This window comes from Scylla paramamosain, chromosome 35 (genome assembly GCF_035594125.1).
Source record: "Scylla paramamosain isolate STU-SP2022 chromosome 35, ASM3559412v1, whole genome shotgun sequence".
In the NCBI taxonomy this organism is placed as follows: Eukaryota; Metazoa; Arthropoda; class Malacostraca; order Decapoda; family Portunidae; genus Scylla; species Scylla paramamosain.
The window spans coordinates 15,701,664-15,719,163 of NC_087185.1; the positions used below are offsets into that span (position 1 = coordinate 15,701,664).

The following is a 17,500-nucleotide window of genomic DNA, read 5'->3' on the forward strand; positions in this document are numbered from 1 at the left end:
CCACCACCACGCGTTTGAAGGAAGTGATGACCCGAACCTCCCCGTCCGACGCCGCCCACCACTCCCTCCCTCCCGCCACCACTTTCTCCCTCCCTCCAACAGCGGCACACGTCCACTCTCGTCTTGCACGTCTCCTAAAACACCCCTTTAGGACGCACCTCACTCATAGGTCCAGGGAAGAGATGGGAAGCGAGGAGAAACTGTTTTTCCTCCCCGCGCTGAAATTCCTTAGTTTCGGATGCCGCGATCAGCTGTAAAGGAGAGAGGCAGCGCGGGCAGGGCGGCGCGTTTCCCACTGCCATAAATTCCACTTTCCCGCCACTTTTCCGCATTTCAAACGCCACCAGCCTATAATATTGGCATGCTGAATATTCAGAGACGTGACGATCCGTCATGACACACAGGGGAAGTCCATCTCGGCGGGGTGGCAGCGGGACAAGGTTACACTGCGGCCTTGGCAACTCTGCTTTGGGCGGGCTGGTGCGCTGGCTGCCTGACATTCAATTATCGAGCTCATAGCCCACACTCCATACACTCGCGATACAATTCCCGCCGATAAGACGAGAGGAAACCAAACCTCAATCATTCCTCTCCCACCAGCGTCGACATACGCACTCCCAGCACTTACTCATTCACTTACTCACCTCTCCGTTCCTCCAGCGAAGTGGGATTCCGAGGGCGCTTGACACTGCGGGAAAGATTACGGTTAAATGTTAATAGTTGGAAATTAATTGCTGTTTAAGTGGAAGGAGGAGGAGGAGGAGGAGGAGGAGGAGGTGGTGGTGGTGGAGGAGGGTGACAAAAATAATATAGTGTGTAACCTACTGGGCAGGTATGAAACTCTTATTAATGACGGTGTGTGTGTGTGTGTGTGTGTGTGTGTGTGTGTGTGTGTGTGTGTGTGTGTGTGTGTGTGTGTGTGTGTGTGTGTCCTTAAAACCACAAGCTAAGTTTCCGCTTACTGGGCCAATGCAAGACCCCGCTCCTTGCTTCCCCCCCCCCCTTTTTATGTGAGGGGAGAATTTTTAAAGAAAATTAATAAAAAAGCTTTCTTCAGTGTGCGGGAGAGCGTAACGAGGAATATGCCGTGTTGTAAATGGCTCTTAGAGGCGTAAAAAAGTACGAAAATAAAAGAGGATGAACAGCAGGAGGAGGAGGAGGAGGAGGAGGAGGAGGAGGAGAAGTAGGAGGAGGGAAGGAGGAAGAAGTAAAGCAGCACGTACTAGCATCCTTCTCAATTCTAGTTACCGGAAGTTTCACTAGCTGGCAGCCACCACCTTGCCTCCTCCTCCTCCTCCTCCTCTTCCCCTTTCTGCACAAAGACTCGGGCGACACAGGCAACGGAAGTCCTCCTCTGCAACACATCCTCGCACTCACCTTCCTCCCGCCCTACCCACGCAGCGCGGGAGGCCGGGAGAAGGCACCACAGTAGCACTACACGTAACAACCCACACACACACAGGTCTTCCCGCCATTCCAACACCACCCAACTATTCCCTTCAACTCGTAACGACTCTATCCATCGCCCCTCTGAACTCTACGGCTGCTGGATGACCTCTAAAATAGCTCTTCTTTGCGTCTGGCGTCTCATATTACGACTCTTTTCAAGCCTCGAGGCGTTTACCGTACCTAACGCTCCGCTGCTACGATTTCCAGGGTCCCGTGTATAGAAATCTGGCGCTTTGTCACTCGACGCGGCCTTAGGGTCCACACGAGCCCGATTTCTTTGCCTCTTTCTACCCTGAAACACTCCCGGAGATTCCCCAGCCTGAGGGGAGGGCAGGCGGGAGGAGCAGGTTACCGTAGGCAGCAGCAGGGCACCCAAGGTCGCCCATCTGGGGAGGCCACAGGTAGAGGCAGCGGTAGGGAGGGAGGGAGAGGTGGCGCCGGTCAGACCACCATCACCACCACCACTGCCGCCGCCGCCGCCGCCGCCGCCGCCGCCCTCGCCACCACTACCACCACCCGTTCAACTCTTTGTCTAGCCGGGGTGAACACTCTGTCTCGCGTACCACAACACACACACACACACACACACACACACACACACACACACACACACTCAAACACACACACACACACACACACACACACACACTCAAACACACACACACACACCCACACACACACACACACACACACACACTTAACGCTCCTTTTCTCTCGCACATGTTTCCCTCCTGTCCCTTCTTTTCCCCTAACCGCCCTTACCATCATACCAACACCCCCCCTCATCTCTCTCTCTCTCTCTCTCTCTCTCTCTCTCTTTCGCTATTGATTATTTCCCGACTCCTAAGTGAAGGCAGATGAAGCACAGCGCGTGGCGGCAGGGAGGAGGCGGCGAGGCTCTGAAACAGTTAGTAGGTAACTTCAGGTTTTGCTAATAGGGGGAGGAGCAGAAGAGGGATGAGGGGGAGGGTGGGAGGAGGGCGAGGACAGCGCTTATCCTTCTACCCACCCCCTTTACCGAGGAAGAAGGAAGAGGAGGAGGAGGAGGAGGAAGAGGAGTGTCAAAGGTGAGTGTCCTGGAGGTTAAACTTGTCGAGGTCAGTTCCGCCTCACCAAGTCGCTAACGTGGAATGACCTGACCACTCCTCGCACGCACGCACGAACGCAAGCACGCGCGCGCGCGCGCGCGCACACACACACACACACACACACACACACACACACACACACACACACACACACACACACACACACACAAGGGGGAGAAAAAGGACCATGTTCGGTATCACAGCGCGACCGCACGTGGGTGTGGGTGTCTGGAGGAAGGGTTGGAGAGAAAGAGGGAGGGAGTCAGGGAGAGGCACAGGGGGAGACGAGTGGAGGGAGAGGAGGAAGGGAGAGCGTCAGGTGACACCCATGATGAAGGAACTTGGGGTTACTCGTCTTAGTTATTTTCACCCATTGCCTCTCTCTCTCTCTCTCTCTCTCTCTCTCTCTCTCTCTCTCTCTCTCTCTCTCTCTCATCAAGAAGCGGTCCCGGCTAGTCATGCGGTACATTAAATACACGAGACAGAAATAGACGGCAAAAATATCCTTTCCCGGACACTTCGGACACTCACACCAGCAGTAAAAAACCACCGCCCATTCTGTCTCCAGTTACGGTTTTATTACTTTTTACTGCCTTTTTTGTACGTATCCAGCCTGTGTCTTTAGGTTAAGTGTCTATGCCCGTGGGTGATGTTAAAAGTGTTGTTGTTCCTGTAGTAGTAGTAGTAGTAGTAGTGGGGATGTTTCTTGTATTATCATTGTTACTCTTTTCTTCTTACTGTTATCATCATCATATGCTGAAGATACCATCACTCCATTTACATACGAGTATCTTCACATTTACTCCCTTCATCATAACAATCACCACACACTCCCCTCTTCCTTTCTCTTGCAGTACAGTCACTACCTTTTTCTTTAACACTACACACAGTTCATCTCTCACCGAAGGACGTACTTACACAGGACCTGAGCACTTATTACTGTCTATTATACAAAGCCAGTCACTTGTATCCACCTATGTTCTTTAATTCAGTACCTTTAATCCAATACCTTATACTTTATTCCAACACCTTATACTTCTTCTTATACTTCTCCTTATACTGCTCCCTATAATCCAGTACCTTATAGTTCCTTAATCCAATACCTTATACTTTAATTCAATACCTTATACTTTAATCCAATACCTTATACTTTGATCCACAACCTTATACTTCTCCCCCATGTCAAAAGAGGAAGGGGAACCGAATCGCTATTTATTATTGTGTTTCTTTTGTGTGAGTAAATTTGAGATGCCTGTGAGCTCCCGTGCGGCTCTTTCATGACCTCACTTACACGACACGCGATACCGCCGGACCAGATCGAATAAATATATATTAAAAAAAAAAAAAAAAAAAAAAAGGCCTTGGAGACATTCCTCGGGGTTCCATAGGCCTAATTTACACCTTTTCTGAGGCAGCCACGGATACCTTAAGAGGAGGAAGAGGAGCAGCAGGAGGTGTTGGTGGTGGTGGGGTGGTAGTGGTGGTGGTATCATTGTTTGTCTAGCGGTTAAGACAGATTGATAGACAGGCAGACAGATAGACAAAGAGAAGGATGGATCTGCTTCTGTCTTGTATTCTGTTAATGTGTTATAAATATTTTTTTTTTTTTTCAGTCAGACAACACATACAGTTACCCAGACATGTTTTTCTTCTTTTTTTTATTTATTTATTTTTTTAAATTTTACTATGGCAAAATGCTATACTTCGTCCCCTCACTTGATCTAAAACGAACAGTAAGAAGAAAAAAAAAAAAGAAAGAGAGAAAGAAGAAAAAGAAGAAGAAGAAGAAGAAGAAGAAGAAGGAGATACCGTTGCGCCGTGCCATGTGACCGTGTTACTGTAGTGCATTCAGTTTATCCATCAGTCAGTCAGTCATATAATTCCACTAAAAAACAGCTATAAGAAACATTCACACACACACACACACACACACACACACACACACACACACACACACACACACACACACACCTCACATTACCTGACCAGCTTCCTTGAATTCATCCACAGCCACCTGGACAAGCGAAACACCTCTCTAGCTGTTGCTTTTGTCGACTTCAAAAAAGCCTTTGATCTAGTTGATCACACTGTTGTCATCAGCAAGGCAGTAAGTCTGGGTCTCCCTCCTAATCTGATAGCGTGGCTAGCCGACTTCCTCACAGGGAGACGTCAGGCCGTTCGCTATCAGGGCTCTGTCTCTAATTTCCAACAGCTGACATGTGGAGTCCCCCAGGGGACCAAGATGGGTCCTCTATGCTTCCTCCTCCTCATCAACGACGCCCTCACCGACACCCCCCATCGCTGGAAGTATGTGGACGACTGCACCGTGGGCGTCCCAGTTTCCAACAAGAACCCGGACTACTCGCCACTGCAAGCAATTCTGGAGCGACTGCAGACGTGGACAGAGGAGAGCAGGATGACCATCAACCACAGCAAAACTGTGGTGATGCATTTCTGTACCTCCTCTGTACCAGTACCCCCTCCCCGGCTCACAGTGGGCCCTCACCCCCTCCAGGTGGTCCAATGTGCCAAGCTTCTCGGAGTCACGGTGGACGACCAGCTGACCTGGAAGCAGCATGTCGCCAGCACCGTGAGATCAGCTACCTACAGGCTGTACATGCTGCGCAGACTCAGGTCGCTGGGGACGCCGACAGATGAGTTAAGGGGGGTGTACCTCACCTTCATCCTCCCCAAACTCATGTACGCCTCCCCAGCGTGGTCCTCCTCCCTCACACACACTCAACAGCTACAGCTAGAGAGTGTGCAGAAAAGGGCGTGCAGGGTCATCCTTGGCCCTGCATACACCACCTATGAAGAAGCCCTGACCACCCTGAGTCTGTCCAGAATATCCACCAGGCACCGAGAGGCTCTGGAGAAGTTTGGGAAGGGACTACTGCATCATCCGCGTCTCAGAGACATGCTGCCGCCCGACGCGCCTCGCCCTGTCCGTGCCACCAGACACCACAACAAAATAACGCCCCTGAAGGCGCCGCGCACGGACCGGTACAGACTCAGTGCGATTCCCACCATGGTGCGAGCCATCAATCGATAGTATTTCCCTCCTAGATTAGTCTTACCGTTAGGATTAATGTTAAGTTTTTCCCCATCCCCTATGTACATTTTCAGTTTGTCAACTGCCTAAATAATAAACCGTTTATTATTATTATTATTATTATTACACACACACACACACACACACACACACACTCTTCCTATTTTTAAGTGTCACATTCACCTTAAGGAAAAACAGGGAAGAGGTTTTAATTTTTTCTATCCTTTGCAAGTTCGTGTTTCACTTTCGCTCCTTTTTTCCGCCTTTTTTACAAACCTGCCGTCACTTTCCATCCGACACGACCCCTGACGGGGCTGACAGGTGTAGGACAGGTGTCGGGCAAGAGGCTAGGTGGGCAGGTGGTGGAGGTGGGTGGGCACTAGGTGAGTTTGGTGACTCAGGTAGGAGGCACTGGTGTCTGGCACTGTGGTCTGAAGAAAGGGGGAGAGGTGGAGGGGCGGAGAGAGAGGTGGATGGGTGGAGGGAGAGGCTGGTGACTCCCTCTCCCCTTCCCTCCCTTCCCTCCAATTGCAGCAACTTTCTCGTGACCATTAATCTCTCTCTCTCTCTCTCTCTCTCTCTCTCTCTCTCTCTCTCTCTCTCTCTCTCTCTCTCTGGTTCACTTTCGCACAGCTGGCATCACTGGTCACTCACTTCGTCGTGTGTGGTAACAATGCTCTCAACACGAGGGCCGCTGTGAAGATTTTTTTCCCCCTCTCAAGTTTTGTGAACTCTATCAGAGCAGCAGGAATTTTTGCGGTCTGCGTTGTGTGTGTGTGTGTGTGTGTGTGTGTGTGTGTGTGTGTGTGTGTGTGTGTGTGTGTGTGTGTGTGTGTGTGTGTGTGTGTGTGTGTGTGTGTGTAAAGATGGAAGGCGTGGAGGAAGAAAGGAGTGCGGAAGGAGGAGGGAAGGAAAAGAAGAGAGGAAAGGGAAGAAGGGAAGGAGAGATTGTGCAAGCTTTAAATTGTACCTAACTTCCGGTACTTAAGTTTAATTAGTACAGGAGAAAACTAAATAGTGATTCCTACGACTAAACACACACACACACACACACACACACACACACACACACACACACACACACACACACACACACACACACACACACACACAGCAAACACCGACGCAAAAACCCTTCCCACTCCCACCCCCAGCCAACCTCCTTCCCACTCACTCACTCCAGGTCCCCACTTTCACCTTGCCAGACCAACTACCGCGACCAGACAGCCGCCCCGACACACATCCCCGCAGCCTGGCGATACACACCACACCGCACACCAAGACACAGCCACCACCACCACCACTATCACCACCAAAAGAAGCACAGCCAAGCGAACAGTTCTTAAACGCTACATTTTTTTTTTTTTTTTTTTGGAAAACTCTTCTTTTTGAGGCTCGAAGTTCCTTATAACAATGCGTGTCGAATAACGTTATGCTGATCTTACGTTTTTTTTTCTGTTATAGTTGGTTGGTTATGTAGTCCCCTCTCTCTCTCTCTCTCTCTCTCTCTCTCTCTCTCTCTCTCTCTATAATCTTTATATGAAGGTTTGTATCCTCTATACGCGACACTCAAGCGATTCAGTACCTTGTTTCTCGCTGAGCAAATGAATATCAGGTGTTTGTTTACATTCGTCACCGACCTGGCAGGAAGGTTTGGTGTATGGCTTCTGACGGAGGAGGAGGAGGAGGAGGAGGAGGAGGAGGAGGAGGTGGTGGCAGAGACCTACTGACGTCAGCACTTATTGTCATCGCCGCTCGGAGGAGCAGGAGAAGGAGGAGTCATACCCGTTGCAGGCGGTGAGAGAGAGAGAGAGAGAGAGAGAGAGAGAGAGAGAGAGAGAGAGGAGAGAGAGAGAGAGAGAGAGAGAGAGAGAGAGAGAGAGAGAGAGAGAGAGAGAGAGAGATTTGCGGGCTGAGTGCACTTCAACAGCAACAACAACAACAACAACAACAACAACAACAACAACAACAACAACAACAACAACAACAACAACAACAACAACAAGCTTTACTACCTCTAATACCATCACTACCACCACTATCTCCTCCTCCTCCTCCTCCTCTTCCTACTACTACTACTACTACTACTACTACTACTACTACTACTACTACTACTACTACTACTGCGACCAACGAAAAAAAAAAACAAGAAAAAATGTACTCCAATGAAAATTCAGAAACGGCTTACGGTGAATTGAAACGTACATGTGTGTGTGTGTGTGTGTGTGTGTGTGTGTGTGTGTGTGTGTGTGTGTGTGTGTGTGTGTGTGTGTGTGTGTGTGTGTGCGAGAGTACTGAGTGTAAGTGTTCTTTCAATAGCAACCCGCACACATCCAAAGCATTTACAAAAAAAAGAAGAGTGAAGCTTGGCAATGTTTTCCACGCGCCCGCCAGGGAAGGTGGTGGAGGGAGCGTGCGTGATGTCAACTCGATGGGATGAAAGGCTTAGCGTCAGAAGCTTAAGCTGTCCGTCAATCAGGGCCTCACAATGCGATTCTGAGATAAGGCAACGAAGAGACAATAGGCACACCGAGGTACTGAAGACACACAGCCACAAAGCACGAAACTTGAGCGGCCGCCGTGAAGTGGTTGTGCGTTCTTGTGTGTTCTTGTGTACGTTAGCAATGAGCGGACACTACCCCCAGTAACACCTGGCTATATTGTTCCGCAGGTGTTCTTTCCACCCGCGTACAGGTGTCCCTAACTCTCACTCTCTTAACGAGGCTGCCATCAGTACATACGTGGCAGGGCAGGACTGAAAATCACATTAAAAGGAAGACAAATTGAGAGGCAAACGGACGCGCAGAAGAAATTTCAACTTAAGACTGGGTGAGAGTAGGCTCTTGTTTTTCTTTTTTTGTGATAACTTTTCTTACATTACAAGAAGTAGGACGCGAAGGAAAGGGGAGGAGGAGGAGGAGGAGGAGGAGGAGGAGGAGGAGGAGGAGGAGGAGGAGGAGGAGGAGAGAAAGCATGATAAGAACAAGGAAGACAGATGAAGAAGGAAAAATAAATACAAACAGGAAACGAAGAAGATAAAAAAAATACAGAGAACAATGATTATATATTTATACTCAGAGAGAGAGAGAGAGAGAGAGAGAGAGAGAGAGAGAGAGAGAGAGAGAGAGAGAGAGAGAGAGAGAGAGAGAGAGAGAGAGAGAAACCACACACTATAGATATCATTACTGTGACAAAACCATGAAGAGCGAGTGAGTAAGTCAGTCAAGAGAGATAACACGAGGTAACGAGCCATTTCTTGCGTCACCTCCCTCGCTCCCTCCCTTCCTTCCCCGAAAGAGGAACGTGAGGACCGGCCAGGAAAGGAATGTAACACAGCCATCCGTCTATAGCGAAACAAAGGGGAAATAAGAGGAGGCGCACACCCACACAAAGCCAAGGAAAGAGGGAGAAAAAGAGGGAGAGAGAGAGAGCGCCAGAAGAGAGAGGGTCGGAGGACAAGGGATCTGAGAACAGTGTATGGCTGCGGGGAGGCAGGACTAGAGAGCATAATGAGGTAAACACAGGGAGATATTCTTAGTGCCATGCCTCTTAGCCCCCTTGGACACAGGGAGGCGTATGTAAAGGGTCTGTGTGTGGTGATGCTGTGATGGCGGGGACTAATTGACTTGAGAGAGAGAGAGAGAGAGAGAGAGAGAGAGAGAGAGAGAGAGAGAGAGAGAGAGAGAGAGAGAGAGAGAGAGAGAGAGAGAGAGATGGGAGGGATCTTATGTCATCTTCCCGGCTTATTTCTCTCAATCTACCCCCCTCTCTCTCTCTCTCTCTCTCTCTCTCTCTCTCTACTTTACCAGAGAGAGAGAGAGAGAGAGAGAGAGAGAGAGAGAGAGAGAGTTTTAAACCATCTTCCTCCCTCCTTTCTTCTCCACCACCACACCACCACCACCACCTCTCTCTCTCTCTCTCTCTCTCTCTCTCTCTCTCTCTCTCTCTCTCTCTCTCTCTCAACCTCACCTGCTTTCACTAATTTCTATCGCCCCCGGAACATCTTTTCAAATCGATTTTCTACGTGACGGTCATTCTTGGATTAAGATCACGTGACGCTTGGCAATTATCGATAGCTCACCTGTAGCCTGGTAATAAGTTACGGAGGCGGCAGGTAATTGATGCTAGTTAATAAGGGGACCTGGTGCTCGTGTGTCTGTCTGTCTGTCTGTCTGTCTGTCTGTCTGTCTCTCGGTCTCTTTCTCTTACCTGGATTTGGCTGATGTGTTTTATAATTGTAAGGTGTGTGTGTGTGTGTGTGTGTGTGTGTGTGTGTGTGTGTGTGTGTGTGTGTGTAATAATAATAATAATAATAATAATAATAATAATAATAATAATAATAAACGGTTTATTATTTAGGCAGTTGACAAACTGAAAATGTACATAGGGGATGGTGTGTGTGTGTGTGTGTGTGTGTTGGTGGTGAAGTGAAAATTCCTCATATCTCATTAGAGTTATCTCCACTACTACTACTACTACTACTACTACTACTACTACTACTACTACTACTACTACTCTACTTCCACCGCCACCACTACTACTATTTTTACTACTACATTTTCTGCTTTTTCTACTTCCTGTTACTACTTCTACTATTACCGAGAGAGAGAGAGAGAGAGAGAGAGAGAGAGAGAGAGAGAGAGAGAGAGAGAGAGAGAGAGAGAGAGAGAGAGAGAGAGAGAGAGAGAACCTACACTGTACCACCTCTATCCTCACACCTGCGAAATATTCAATATACAGGTGTTGGTTTGAGTGTGTCTCGTGCAGCATTGGCAGTGTTCCTATGTTAGTGAAGGTTTGCCTCAGGAAGCTCACGGTGTCTCCTGTGCCGGGTAAGTATGCTTCACTCCTGGGAACTGTCTACTTTCACATCTCTCTCTCTCTCTCTCTCTCTCTCTCTCTCTCTCTCTCTCTCTCTCTCTTTGTGGTAAATATGCTAAAAGGTATTAGTGGTATTAGCAACTTGTTTTTATAGTAGTAGTAGTAGTAGTAGTAGTGGTGGTAGTGGTGGTGGTGGTGTTAGTAAAAATAGTAGCAGCAGCAGCAGCAACAGTACAGTAGCCACCACCAGTGACAGTAGTAGTAGTAGTGGTGGTGGTGGTGGTGGTGGTGGTGGTGGTAGTGGTGGTCTGTCTGTCTGTCTGTCGTCTGTCTCTGTCTGTCTGTCTGTCTGTCTGTCTGTCTCTCTCTCTCTCTCTCCCTCCGTCCCCTAATTATTTCCACAAGTTCCCAGCCTTGCCTTACTCCCGGCACCTGCTTTACCGCAATGATCTGTGGGGCGAGACTCTCTTGGGCCCAAAATGCTCGACAAAAGACCCTCTTCTGCTGCGCCTTCAGGTTTCATAATGTGGCGAAATATTATGCTATATATCGCGGCCACGGCTAGACAGTCTACCACCACCACCACCTCCGCCGCCACTACCACCACCACCACCACCTACACTCCACCTACATACACTGCACTGTTTTCTTACGGTACTCAGTTTTGATGTTTGTCTCGATTGCTTTTAACTGTGTGTGTGTGTGTGTGTGTGTGTGTGTGTGTGTGTGTGTGTGTGTGTGTGTGTGTGTGTGTGTGTGTGTGGTGAATCTGCTGCAGTGCTGTGGTGGTGGTGATGGCGGTGGAGTGTTTAGGCGTGGTGGAGAAAATGGTGATAGGAATAAAGATAGTGATTTTAAGGTGATGATGATGTGTATGGTGAACATATAAGTTTGTATGGCAGTGTCTGTGTGGTGCTGTATGGTGTACAAACATGGTACTTTTAAAGGGTATGGATTAGTGAAGCTGTAAGAGTGGTTTTATAATGATGGTGTGTATGGTAGGTTATATGGTGTTAGTATGGTGCCTATGGTTGTACGGTGTAGAGACATGGTAGTCTGAGGGAGAGCGCTTTTAGTGATGATAGCTCTTATGGTGCATTATATGAAAGTATGCCGTAACTCACTACGGTGTGTGTGTGTGTGTGTGTGTGTGTGTGGGGGGGGGGGGGGGGGGGGGAGTGGAATATGGTACTTAACCCTTTCACTGTGATACGAAACAATTAACAGCACCATAAATGAATTACAAGGAACCTTTATAAGCATCTGCAAGAAATGAGGGAATAAACATTGCAATTTCTACCCAGTTTAAAGATTGGCGATGGCTGTAGAACAAGTAAGGACGTCTCAGAGAGGTTAGTAATGAAGGGAAGATGCACCAAAGGGTTAAAGGGTAGACAGAGGAATAGTATGGTGATAGTAAGATAGCAAAAGATAATGTGACCATAGTGGTTATGATAGACTATGTTAATGCTATTTATGGGTGCACGGTGGCTGATTGTGAACGATGCAGTAACAGACAGAGCAAGATAGATTAGAGATGAACACAAGGACATAAGGGAAGCTGCAGGAAGCCAGTAGGTCTAAACGTGCCAGCTTATATACAAAACATCCAAAGTTACGAGTATGAATATCCACTTATCATTATCCGTACATTTATTTAATCTTTAAGCTCCTGACTATACTAACAACCTGACTACTGAGGCCATTACATTTCCATATCACTGACTACCAAAGCCTTTCTATTACCTGAAGAGACGTGATCAAAAACACACACACACACACACACACACACACACACACACACACACACACACACACACAGAGAGAGAGAGAGAGAGAGAGAGAGAGAGAGAGAGAGAGAGAGAGAGAGAGAGAGAGAGAGAGAGAGAGAGAGAGAGAGAGAGAGAGAGAGAGAGAGAGAGAGAGAGAGAGAGAGAGAGAGAGAGAGAGAGAGAGAGAGAGAGAGAGAGAGAGAGAGAGAGAGAGAGAGAGAGAGAGAGAGAGAGAGAGAGAGAGAGAGAGAGAGAGGACCAAATTCTGAAACACTTCTGCTCATCACCTCCTCTACATTCAAAACTCTCTAGTATAAGTTGGACGAGTTTTTAAGGGTGCTTTTATGGTTCTATAGACAGATTACCAAGATATTCACATTATGAACGGGAGAAACAATCTTGAGAACTGGCTAATCATCTCTGTGACCTTTGAGAGCAGTCGTGGTGAGAGAGCGAAGGGTTTTAGAAGACTGCCCAGAGAGAGAGAGAGAGAGAGAGAGAGAGAGAGAGAGAGAGAGAGAGAGAGAGAGAGAGAGAGAGAGAGAGAGAGAGAGGGGTGTGTGTGGGTGTGTGAGTATTGGGCTACTGTGGCTTCACGAGAGACCTTGAGAGATAGAGGCAGGTAATGTAACAAAGATAAGACGTCCACAGATACGGTGCTGGATTAATTTCTGAGTTTCTGAGTGATGATTAACTAAACATATTAATAAGAACAGTGATGACGGTAATGGTGAAGATAGTAATACTGGTGTTGATGGAGGTGATGGTGGTGGTGGTTTTGGTGGTGGTTTCCAGAGATAAGATCAGAGGATTGTGGTAGTGAAGATAAACGCGATAATGGTTGTTGAGTGAGCTTAGTGGTGGAGGTTGACACGAGGGTTTCTGTTAACTGCAGGTAAGAACAGGTAAAGGAAGGTGCAGGTAAGGTTATGTCTATTAAGTTAGGTTAGTTCAGGTTAAGTTAGGTTAGGTTAAGCTATGTTAAGTTTGATTAGGATAGGTCTAGTTAAGTTAGGTCGTCAGGTTAGGTTAGAAAGCTACCATAAATTGGATATACAGACAGGTGTTGTGATGGTAGACGGTACGTAATAGCAGGTTAATTAAGAGGCCGCCAATAACTCTAGGTATGTAAAGGTAGAAAAAGGTGTGGGGTAGAAATTATGTAATGGCAGTTGAAGGGGAACCAACATTTGGCGATAAGTCAAGATACAGAGGTGGTTCTTGGTAGAGTTGTACTGAATATGACTGGCTGAAGGGGAGTACATTAATTACAGGTAACTTAAGGTGGAGAAAGTGGCAGTTGTGGCTTGTGATGGTGAGACGACGAGGAAGGTGCCATTAACTGCATATAGAAACAGGTGTTGTAATGGTAGGCGATGATAAGAACACTTTTTTTCTTTTTCCTTTTATTTTTTCCTAGTTTACATTGATAATATTGAAGGTAATGGTTAGGCCCCTTAACATTTAAACCGGCTCCTTCACAGTTCCCATAAAATCCATCACCCAACTCAACTTTACCATCGAGAGAGAGAGAGAGAGAGAGAGAGAGAGAGAGAGAGAGAGAGAGAGAGAGAGAGAGAGAGTTAAACTTCAAAACGGAATTCTTTTTTTTTTTTTCCTCCACACAGAACACGGGCAAAATATTTCGTCTTCTGCTTGCTAAAGATAAAACTGTGTGTGTGTGTGTGTGTGTGTGTGTGTGTGTGTGTGTGTGTGTGTGTGTGTGTGAGTAAAAAGAATATCTAGTATATGTATACCAAATGGGTGTGTATAACGTTTCCACTTCGAAGTAATGCAGAAGCAGATGCATAAGTAGTAGTAGTAGTAGTAGTAGTAGTAGTAGTAGTAGTAGTAGTAGTAGTAGTAGTAGTAGTAGTGGTAGTGGTAGTGATAGTAGTAGTAGTAGTGGTAGTGGTAATGATAGTAGTAGTAGTAGTAGTAGTAGTAGTAGCAATAGTAGCAGCAGCAGCAGCAGCAGCAGCAGTAATAACAGTAAAGATAACCTAATTCCATCCAAACTTTCTTAAGCAAACAATTCGACATTTATTTTTCAAGCGGAACAATGACACGTTAAAACTGAGAACAGAACAGACGAGTAATGAACATTGGTGGTGAGTGGCGCGTATCGAGGAACCTGATGGTGATGAGGTTGTGCGCTGCGTCGCCCTAATTCGCTCTATAATGAGGCAGTGGTGGTGGTGGTGGTGGTGGTGGTGGTGGTGGTGATAGAGGTGGCGGTGTCGCGTTACAAAACCACTATGACTGTGCAATTTTCCTCAAAGCATCACAAAAACGAACACACACGCACAAGAATCTAATAACACACACGCACACACACACACACACACACACACACACACACACACACAGTAACGGAACAGGTGCAACTCACCAAATAATGAACAAAAAACGGACATTCCAACACCACAACACCACAGTACAACACCGCATCAGTATTCAACACACCGTCGCTGTCTCAACACAAAATAACAAAACGAGCAACACACGCAACACTACAGCTTCCCTTCCTTCTCCACCTCCTCCTCCTCCTTCCCCTCTCGTCGGTAACTTAAAACCTCTGTAATAAAGTAATACAGGATAACTAGAAACACAAGGCAAATGCTGTAACACAAATGAAATACAATTGTAGTGTTGTGTAGTGACAGGATGGCAGCAGCAACACTTAGCACATTAACACAACACAACCCACACTATATATCCCTTCGCATTAAACGTGTAATAACAGCAAACACACAACACAGAACAGAACATGTAAAACAAATGAAATAACGGGAGGTTAGTAACACTCTGACTGCTGCTGCCAACACCGCCACGCAACACTGACACATTAAAACGGAACATGAAACAAGGCGACGACATACACGCAACACAATACATATTCTCCCCCTTCCATGGAGGTGACAGCACAGCGCACAGCACCTGTCATATCATGCAACACAGCTGCACCCGCAACACCTCTGCAGCGTAATCTGGAGCCTTATCACGCCGCGCAGTTGAAACACGACGATAACAAGCGATTAACACACTGACTTTTTTTTTATTTTATCAGCAATCAGTAGCGATTAGTTCTACCTACATGAGTCTCAGTCACTAACGCCTTGTCCAGGGAATCCTTATTTTACTCATCCACTTTTTTTTTTTTTCCGAATCCGTCGTCTGGTTTGATATTTCAGATACAACAAAGTATTTCTTTACTTCTATATTTATCTGTTTTAACACTTTTTTTTTTTTTTTCGTTTTTTTACGTCCGGCTTTCTTAACCTATCAGGGCCAGGACGGTGACTCCTAATGAAGGACCTTGGATATGGCATTTGGGAACCGTTACCCCGAGTGGATGCCCTTCCTATGTTCGGACAGTGGCCAGGATTCGAACCAGTGCTCCTGAAGACCCCTCGTCCCCCACTGTACAACGGCGGCTTCCTACTTTATACTTCATACCTCAGTAAGTAATACCCGATAATTTTTTTGGTAGATTCCCTTCGTCCTTTTCTCCTTATCCACCTTACTGTTGAATTTTTCAGGCACATCACCTAAGAATCACTCTTTTCTAACTCTCGATATTCTCCAGTGAAAAATTCTTTAAAAAATCTGAGGAATCTTCCTTGTCCTCTTTCTTTTCTCCTTATCATTTCATAGCTCAATCCTTCTAGTACACCCAAGGACTTTTTTTTCTGTCATTCGTAACATTTTTAAATATCCTTGCAAATATCTAGTAAATCCTTCTTCTTTATCTATTTATTTATATTTCTTTCCTACATCCACATCCAGGTTTACCTTCGTTGGATATCATTTACGGATCTTTCTTTACCTTTCTAGTATTCGTAATATTTCTAGTGAGTAAAATTGTTAAACGTTCCGGAAATCCTTCTCGTTCTTCTCTTTCCTTTACGTAAATACCTTGTGGTTTAATCTTTCTAATACGTTGTATATCATCTAGGAGTTATTTCTTTCCCATTCTAGGATTCGTAATATCATTTAGCCAATACTATCTTGTAAATGTCTGTAAAATTCTCGTCCTTGTCTTCTCTGCTTTACGTACCTTACAGTTTAACATTACTAAGCGTCATGTAACACGATCACGGCCACTTTGCCAATCACTCATTATCATTTTCTCCTTCTCTTCCCTGTGTTTGATCTTACCGGATAATCTCCCTCATTCATCCTTTCAGTCATTAGCATCTTCACCTCTTTTTCCTCTCCATCCTCCTTCTCGTCACTAGTTATCACTTGCTCCTTCCCTTCCTCTTCCCTGTGTTTCATCTCCTTAGCGAATCATCTCCCTCATTCACCCTCACCGAGTCATAAGCATCTTCACCTCCTCTTCCTCTCCATCCTCCTTCTCGTCCTCTCGACTCGCACTCTCCTCTCTTAATCTATCTAACCCTCAAGCTGCCTCGGGTTACCTGCCTGATTTTATGGCCCCTCAAACAGCTTTCGGGTAGCCTTCAGCGCCCCTCTGCAGCCCCGGGCCTTCCTCGCAGCCTTGAACCTTCACTGACACGTGCCTCATTATAACCCAAGGCCACTGAGGTAACCGAAGAGTTGGCGAAAGCACGAGAGACTTAATGTTTGACTGATCTGTTTCTCAACCTGGTTCTCTGTCTCCTTCTGTTCTATCTCTTCTTCTGTCTCTCCGTATGTGCTGCATTCCAAGGTCATTTGAGTTGCGAACGAGTGGGTGAAAAGTACGAGAGACTTATAGTTTGTTTGATCTGTTTCTTAGCGCGGTTTTCTGTCTTGCTGTCTCTCCTCCTGTTTGTCTCTTCCTGTTCCTCCTTACGTACTGAATCTCAAGGTCATTTGAACTAGTGAGCGAACGTATGTGATTCTTTTCCTGGTTCATTGATTCGTTTCTTTTCTGTCCCTTTTAGTTTTGTCTCTGTCTCTTTAAGTACTAAATCCCAAGGCCACTCGAGTTACGAACGAGTGAGCGGAAGTACGAAGGAATAAACGATAGTATGAATTATTTTTCGGCTTCATTGATCAGTTTCTTCACGATGTTTTCTGTCTCTTGCTCTCTCCTTTTGTCTCTCCTGACGTACTAAATTCCAAGGCCACTCGAGTTACGAACGAGTGAGCGAAAGTAAGAATGAGTGAGCGAAAGAACGAACAAGTGAACGAAAGTACGAACGAGTGAACGAATGAAAGAACGAGCAAATGAATGAAAGAACGAGTGAACGAATGAAAGAACGAGTGAACGAATGAAAGAACGAGTGACCGAAAGAACGAACGAATGAGCGAACATACGAGAGAGCGAACGTACGAGTGAGCGAAAGTATGAACAAGTGAGCGAAAGT

At 46.5% G+C, this 17,500-nt stretch overlaps 1 protein-coding gene across 1 annotated transcript in view; it reads right to left on the bottom strand.

Annotated features, from left to right (window-relative positions):
• The window catches only part of LOC135090690 (mucin-2-like), a 194,129-nt gene that overhangs the window by 79,895 nt on the left and 96,734 nt on the right, over nucleotides 1–17,500 (bottom strand). Inside the window, exon 5 of the mRNA XM_063987695.1 lies at nucleotides 645–688. The gene's annotated coding sequence lies outside the window, so the exon portion shown is untranslated. The remainder of the gene's footprint in view (nucleotides 1–644; nucleotides 689–17,500) is intronic.